The sequence below is a fragment of the Hordeum vulgare genome, chromosome 3H (assembly GCF_904849725.1).
Source record: "Hordeum vulgare subsp. vulgare chromosome 3H, MorexV3_pseudomolecules_assembly, whole genome shotgun sequence".
NCBI lineage: Eukaryota > Viridiplantae > Streptophyta > Magnoliopsida > Poales > Poaceae > Hordeum > Hordeum vulgare.
The window spans coordinates 14,380,607-14,389,867 of record NC_058520.1 but is presented as its reverse complement, the minus strand read 5'-3'; positions in this window follow the sequence as shown (position 1 = coordinate 14,389,867).

Sequence of the window (9,261 nt, the reverse complement as noted above, 5' to 3'; positions counted from 1 at the left end):
AGGGGCTAGCTGAATACCCATGATCTTGACAATAATTTTGGCGAAGGAGTGAATAAGGTTGATTGGATGAAAATCTGCAATGTCCTCCGCCCCTTCCTTCTTAGGGAGTAAAACTATATTTGCTGAGTTTATCCAATACGGATTGGCGGTCTGCAGGTTGGAGAAGAAGTTAATAGCGTTCATCAAGTCCACCTTGATGACCTCCCAGCATGATTTGAAGAATACGTCAGTGAACGCATCTGGCCTCGGAACCTTGTCCCCGGACAATTTCGTTATGACCGCCAACACATCTATTTTTGTAAAATTTTCTTCCAAACTGGAAAGATCACAGTCGTCAAAATAAAGGGCATCCCAGTTAAAATCACGTGTCCGTTATGGGTCCTTGTGCGGTGGATGATTACTAATGAATGATTAATTACACCCGTTTTAGGGAAAAGAAGACAAACCACCGTAAAACTTGATCCCTAGCCGTGAATGGAAGTCCCCTTGCACAGGTCATATAAAAATACACTCGTGCATCACGCTGCACGCGCTCATCATTGTTTATGCGACCAATGCATGTGCTAGCTAGTAGAACAACTGATTGCAGTAATTCTGTCCTCTGTTGCTATTTCCGGGTCGTCGAGGATGTTCAGTTTATGACGCGCGACGTGTGATAACTAGCTGCTACCTGTGTAGGTTGATTGGCCTCCATTCAAGGCTCAACAGACGGAAGGTAGTGCTGCTTGGATTCATAACAAAAATATATTTCAGAGCTAATCATATCCTATATCCTCTACTTTGTAAGTTTAAGTAGTTGATCTATTTTAAAGCACATGCAAATTGATCGTCCATATCATCAAGCATATACTCCCTTCGTTTCTAAATAGAAGACCTTTTAAAGATTCTAATACAGACTACATACGATGATATGAAGTAAAATAAATGAAATCTCTTAATGGGCTTTTATTAAGTAACTTAGGGATTACAATTCATATACATTTCACTTTCTAGCTAGCACATGAAAAACCTCCACATCATAGAATTATTCCACTAATGCTAGAAGACAGCAAGGCATTGTAGCATGTACTTATGGGTGTGCTATTGTTCGTATATATGCATGGTGAAAATGTGCATCGATGATTCTATATATTGCTACAAATTTCAGCAGCAACGCTAGGGATATTATCTAGTTCGACAAAGTAAGTGATCCTCATCAACATATTTCGCTAAACATGTAGCCCAAGCCAACCTGGCGAGTTGGATCTCCACTCAGGCTGTCCGTAATGGGAATATCATAGGTAGTATCATGCATGCTAACTAAGCAATTTTGATGAGGTGGCATGGAATTAAATGAAGAAAGAGAGGATTGAGTATCATATTAATTATGATACCGTATCATATTAAATGATGTGCTGCTATGTGCCATGCATGGCAATAAATGAATTACCGTATGATACTATCATATGATATTATGCATTACAGATGTGGTATCATACACTAGTATCATATGCATGATACTAGTATATGATAATATCCATTACAACCAGCCTCATGGACAGAGTACGCCGGGTGTACTCAAAGAGCACATCGCATTACAGTTAGTAATCAATGAGCTGTCTGTGTATATAGACATACTTTAGAGTGTAGATTCACTCATTTTGTTTTGTATGTAGACTCCTAATGAAATATCTTAAAAGACTTATATTTAGGAACGGACGGAGTATGGCAGCATAGCGGAAAGGAATCAGAGCAAACAGACCCGCTCTTCTCCTGAGCGTGTCGACGCTCATAGCCCTGTCCAGCAACAAACAGTTCCACGCTCAGATTTTGAGCAGTGTCGGTAAGAAAATGTCGACCTCGAGTTCCACGAGTGAATGATTAAACCTTTGTTAATTTCTGTAGCAGCAGCAAAAATGCACCCTATATAAACCGCCCTAGCTAGGTAAGTAATCAACACACACACGGAACACCAGCCTCATAGCAAGAGAAAGAGAAAGCAATGGCAGCGGAGTCTTCACAAACCATGACAATCCCCACGGACGCCGAGCTAGTCCAGGCGCAGGCAGACCTTTGGCGCCACAGCCTCAGCTACCTCACACCAATGGCGCTAAGGTGCGCCATCCAGCTAGGCATCCCTACCGCCATCCACCGCCTCGGCGGTGCCGCGTCGTTGGCCGACCTGGCCACCATGCTGTCCCTCCCGCCATCCAAGCAGTCGTTCCTCGGCCGCCTCCTGCGGCTGCTGGCAGCGACGGGTGTCCTGGCGTGCAACGAGGCTGTTCACAAAACTATGATAATGAAAAGTGTTTGAATTGAATAAATAATGCAAAACTATTTTCTATTTTCAAAAGTAATTATTTTGACTATCCAAACTATTAACTATTTTGTTATTTTCAATTAAAAACTATGTTTATTAAAAATTCTTTTTGCATATTTGAGAATTTGACAAAACTATGATAATGAAAAGTGTTTGAAATTGAATAAATAATGCAAAACTATTTTCTATTTTCAAAAGTAATTATTTTGACTATCCAAACTATTAACTATTTTGTTATTTTCAATTAAAAACTATGTTTATTAAAAATTCTTTTTGCATATTTGAGAATTTGACAAAACTATGATAATGAAAAGTGTTTGAAATTGAATAAATAATGCAAAACTATTTTCTATTTTCAAAAGTAATTATTTTGACTATCCAAACTATTAACTATTTTGTTATTTTTAATTAAAAACTATGTTTATTAAAAATTCTTTTTGCATATTTGAGAATTTGACAAAACTATGATAATGAAAAGTGTTTGAAATTGAATAAATAATGCAAAACTATTTTCTATTTTCAAAAGTAATTATTTTGACTATCCAAACTATTAACTATTTTGTTATTTTCAATTAAAAACTATGTTTATTAAAAATTCTTTTTGCATATTTGAGAATTTGACAAAACTATGATAATGAAAAGTGTTTGAAATTGAATAAATAATGCAAAACTATTTTCTATTTTCAAAAGTAATTATTTTGACTATCCAAACTATTAACTATTTTGTTATTTTTAATTAAAAACTATGTTTATTAAAAATTCTTTTTGCATATTTGAGAATTTGACAAAACTATGATAATGAAAAGTGTTTGAAATTGAATAAATAATGCAAAACTATTTTCTATTTTCAAAAGTAATTATTTTGACTATCCAAACTATTAACTATTTTGTTATTTTCAATTAAAAACTATGTTTATTAAAAATTCTTTTTGCATATTTGAGAATTTGACAAAACTATGATAATGAAAAGTGTTTGAAATTGAATAAATAATGCAAAACTATTTTCTATTTTCAAAAGTAATTATTTTGACTATCCAAACTATTAACTATTTTGTTATTTTTAATTAAAAACTATGTTTATTAAAAATTCTTTTTGCATATTTGAGAATTTGACAAAACTATGATAATGAAAAGTGTTTGAAATTGAATAAATAATGCAAAACTATTTTCTATTTTCAAAAGTAATTATTTTGACTATCCAAACTATTAACTATTTTGTTATTTTCAATTAAAAACTATGTTTATTAAAAATTCTTTTTGCATATTTGAGAATTTGACAAAACTATGATAATGAAAAGTGTTTGGAATTGAATGAATAATGCAAAACTATTTTATATTTTGAAAAGTAATTACTTTGACTAACCAAACTATTAACTATTTTGTTATTTTCAATTAAAAACTATGTTTATTAAAAATTCTTTTTGCATGTTTGATAATTTGACAAAACTATGATAATGAAAAGTGTTTGAAATTGAATAAATAATGCAAAACTATTTTCTATTTTCAAAAGTAATTATTTTGACTATCCAAACTATTAACTATTTTGTTATTTTTAATTAAAAACTATGTTTATTAAAAATTCTTTTTGCATATTTGAGAATTTGACAAAACTATGATAATGAAAAGTGTTTGAAATTGAATAAATAATGCAAAACTATTTTCTATTTTCAAAAGTAATTATTTTGACTATCCAAATTTTTAACTATTTTGTCATTTTTAATTATAAACTATGTTTATTAAAAATTCTTTTTGCATATTTGAGAATTTGACAAAACTATGATAATGAAAAGTGCTTGAAATTGAATAAATAATGCAAAACTATTTTCTATTTTCAAAAGTAATTATTTTGACTATCCAAACTATTAACTTATTTTTTTTTGAGCTAGTTGACCCTGAAATTGAAAAGCACTACAAATGAACTCTGAAAATGTTGAAAGTTGGCATGCTTTCATCATTTCACCCACATAACATGTGTTGAAAAGTTGAGAGGTCTACGACAAAAACTGGATGCACATCGTGTACAAAACGGACAATCTCTCTCGAAGTATCAGCGTTTCGAACGAGAACTCATCTCTTACAAAGGGATTTCATTTTTTTGAACTTATTTGAAATCCATACTTTTTGTGTGTTTAAAATGCACCATTCAAAGGCACATCTCAAATTTTCAGCAATTTCTGACTTCATATTGTGAAAGTTACTTATGACAGAGTGAAAAGTAGTCTAACATGACTTTTATGTTGTTTCCCTCAGAAAGCAAGTTGCCTACATCGCTAGAAAGTTGCCTATAAGTGATCCTGAGTTGCCTCAAATACTATGGAAGTTGGCCATCAAGGGAACTAAGTTGCCTACAATATCGGAAAGTTTTTGTGGGATCTAAGTTGTCTATCATGATTCCAAATTTGGAAACCATGTGGGGATGAATGGTATGTCAGATTTGTGCTTTCCTTTTAGTTGGAAATATGCCCTAGAGGCAATAGTAAAGTGGTAATTTTTCTATTTCCTTGTTCATGATAATTGTTTATTATTTATTCTATAATTGTATTGATTGGAAACTAAAATACATGTGTGGGTACATAGACAACAAAGTGTCCTTTGTATGCCTCTACTGAACTAGCTCGTTGATAAAAGATGGCTAAGGTTTCGTAGCCATAGACATGAGTTGTCATTTGATAACAGGATCACATTATTAGGAGAATGATGTGATGGACAAGACCCAAACCTTAATCATAGCATTTGATAATATTCAGTGTACTGCTAAATCTTTCTGCATGTCTATGTTTCTGTTCCTATGACCATGAGATCATGCAACCCACTGACACCGGAGAAATTCCTTGTGTGTATCAAACGTCACAACGTAATTGGGTGATTATAAAGGTGTTATGCAGGTATCTCCAAGGGTGTCTACTGAGTTGGCATGGATCAAGACTGCGATTTGTCATTTCGTGTGACGGTGAGGTATCTTGGGACCCACTCGGCAATACATCATCACACTAAGCTTGCAAGCAATGTGTCTAAGTAGTTAGTCACGGAATCTTATATTATAAACGAGTAAAGAGACTTTCCAGTAACAAGATTGAACTTGGTGTGGAGATACCGACGATCGAATCTCGGACAAGTAACATACCGATGGACAAAGGGAACTCCATACGGGACTAACTAAATCCTTGACATCGTGGTTCAACCGATAAAGATATTCATAGAATATGTGGGACCCAATATGGACATCCAGGTCCTGCTATTGGTTATTGACCGTAGAGGTGTCTCGGTCATGTATGCATATTTCTCGAACCCGCGGGGTCTGCGCACTTAATGTTTGATGGCGATATAGATATATTAAACACACACTTAGTTGTGTTGGTGACCGAAATTTGTTCGGACTCCCACACGTCATGAGGAGCTCCGGAATGGTCCACACGTAAAGATTTATATATAGGAAAGTAGTATTTGGGTTCCGGAAAAGTTTTGGATTTTTCCGGCAAATCAAAATTCAAATTATAAAAACGGAGAAAGTTCACGCACTACATGGTGTGTGTTTAATATGAGAAAAATGAATAAAAAGGCAATGTTCAAATTCTGTGTTGCTATAAGTTCAAGTCCTCGGTCGAAGAAAATTAAAAAACTATACTCCCTCCGTTCCAAAATATAAGACCTTTTAGGTATTTCATTAGAAGACTACATACAGAACAAAATAAGTGAATCTATACTCTAAAATATGTCTATATACATTCGTATGTAGTTTATAGTACAATCTCTAAAAGGTCTTATATTTAGGAACGGAGGGAGTATCATGAGTGAAGTTTGTACAAAAGGAATATCATTTGTGTAACGCCTGCCTTTTTGAAACGCGTGCCTTTTTGTAACGCCTGCCTTTTCTTGTAGTCTCCTGGAATTTTTTTTGAAACGCCTGCCTTTTTCAATGATGGTGGAACCAGATCCAACACTTTTGGGATATCTCCCCGTGCTGCGCTCAAAAGATAACACTGCAAAATAAATTAATGTGTACTCTAAATTTGAACTGGGGAATTCTTGTCCCCTACAAAAAGACAAATCTGCACCCAAATTCTAAAATGCGCAACCCCAATAACCGATCAATGTACGCAGATGAAACTATTTTTTATCGAATAGTGTTGCTACTTGCCAAGTGCGAATTTTTTGTTCAAAGATTGGAATATACTAGATAGTAGCGGACAAGAGCATGGAGTAGCCGGTACAAGAACCAGACTAAAGCATCATGTTTGCTGTCACATCACGGGCAGTTGATGGCTTACCCGTCAATGGGGTTAGAAATTCAAAAGCAATGCCTTACCAGTCCAGAGGTGATCGGGACGATGATAGCTTTGCCCTGATTTTCCAGTCAAATGTTCCGACCATAGTACTCCACTCGCTCGCCGTCCGCATATATCATTCTTCGACCACGGCAATCCTCTCATACGTCTCCCCCACACCTAGCCACGGCCAAATCTTTCTGTTCCGATGGCTATCGCTAGCTGCTGGTTCTTGGTAATGTTCGTCTGGGTATTATGGTGGCTGCCACTGATGCTCGCAGTCGCCGGGCCTGAGGAGGAGCAGCAACGAGAAGGCTGCTCTAGCTCGGGTACGAGGTGCGGCAACCTCACCTTCTTGGACCCATTTTGGCTCACCAACTGGCAAACGGGGAAATCTTGTGGACCCTTGGACTTCGAGGTCGCTTGCTTCTTCAACAAAACCACTCCAGTTCTCAAGACCTCTGGATTAGTTGGCTTTGCAATTCTCAACATCTCCTACGAGAATCACAGCCTGCGTGTCGTCGATCTATACAAAGAGAAAGACCTCAACGTCTCCTCCAAGAGCTGCAACTTCCCGAGATGGAACACCTCGGGCGAACTGGCACCCCCGTTTAAGGTCGATCCTGCCAATAATCAGAACCTCATCTTATACGACTGCACGAAGACGACGCCGCAGCGAGACACGGCGCTGGTGGAGATGAGATGCGGGAACGCGAGTAACGCGTTTGTTCGCGCCGGAGGGCGTTCCAATGAGACGGGCGACTACGCCTTGGATGGCTGCAATGCCACCGTCGTGCCGGTGATGAGCTTGTCGTCGTCGGGCAAGGCGAACGCGAGCGACTACGAGCGGCTCATTAGCGGTGGCTTCCTCTTGACATGGGATCTGCCGCCACCTCTTCGTGCAAGTAAGTTCACCCACCAAATCATCTTTTTAATCAAGTTTGTAGCTAAGCTAGGACGTTCAGTGCCTATTTCGTAGATGTACGTATATATGAGACGTGCCAGAAACTTCGGTTGTGGCAAGCATGTAAACGAGTGCCCTCAGTAGATACGTAGCTGTGCGCATCATAAGAAGTTCGTTAACAAGTTGAACTAGGGTGTGGTACAAAACAACAAGTGGCTTCTAGGGCGAAAATAGATTCTGCTTTGAACTCTGAACTTCTCAGCTCTGCCTAGCCTGAGCTCTGAACTCCTTTCGACCGAGTCTGTACTCTGTACTACGGCAAAAATTGGCATGGCGCCATAGGCTTGTTCACTGCTCCACTGACGGTCTAGTAGCAAATGCACTTTCCGAAACTCAGCCGAATGGCCCTATATTTTTTTCCTGCCGGCAATTTTTTTACCCAAAGATGGACGTGAGTCTGGCCATTGAGTGATTGGCCACCGTTTCAAGGATTATAATGACATGTACAATGGTGCTATCCTAGGAGTGCCACATAGGATAAATGATGAGGTGAAGGAGAGAGAATTCAAAAAAAAGATTGGCCATCTTATCAACCATTGTACATGCCCTAATAAAATTATTTTCCTGCGCGTGAAATTGTTCATGTCATACCTTAGGACCGTTTTTCAACTTCAATACATGCGATCTATTGAGCAAAGCATAGCTGGGAACTCGTGAGCTTTGTTCATCTCCAAAATCCTTGCGACGTCTTAATCATTGAAAGCTCTCAAATACTTCAATTTATCCCTTCGGATCGCCAAGCCGTGCGGCGACTTGCCCATAACCTCCTAAAATCCTATTTTTATAAAAAGAATCTACAAATTGTTTACATACTAGTAGTACTGTATTTGGATTGGCAACTACTCCATTGATTTCAGCTAACCGATATTAGATTGAACTAGTACGTAAACATTTCATAAAGTTCATACATGTGAATAGCATTGCTCCATATCTGACGTGGCGTGACATGTTAGTTTTTAAGAAACGCAGCATGCCCTTGTCTTAAAGAGTAAACAACTTATCGGAAATCACTTTAATGAAAGAATACTTTAGAAATCATTGTTAAAAGTTTAATGGATTGGGGGACCTAACAGCTACTCCTTGCAAAATTCATTTAACTAAAAAAGTTTAATAGATTCTAAAAATGATGCAGCTTCAGCGATGTCCTTGTTTTCCTTTTTTTTATTTATCTATATGCAATAAATATATACAGGAGTGCTGATTTTGTCTACAGTTTTCCTAAACAAGTGGGCAGCTTTTTTAGTTAAATGAATTTTGCAAAAAATTGCATAGGATCAGTGTGTTTGCCAAGTATTATGACAGTGTTATGTTGTTTACTCTTTTAGGTCCCCCAAGGGTGACTGTTATGACAGTGTTAGAATCTAGCTGGATAGGTCCCCCAAATCAAAATATAGCTACATAGGCAACAGGGGCATGAAGTAGCCGGAACCGAAAGGACCAGCCTAAAGCTTACCGGTCACACCACGGAGGTCATGGTCATGGTTAACTGTGTTGCCCGGAAATATTAGAAGTCATAGCTTTCATAGCTTACCAGTCCAAGCGTCACTGGGTGGGAATTTTTGGACGGTGATCTTGGCCTGATTTTCCAGTCAAATGTTCCCACCAATAGTACTCCGCTTGCTCACTCGCTGCCTTCTATATATGGTTCGTGATTCCACCATGGTTTTCTTGCTTACATATGTAGGTTCACATCGCCAATCACAAACCACATATCCAGTCGGCCCTTTGTTGCC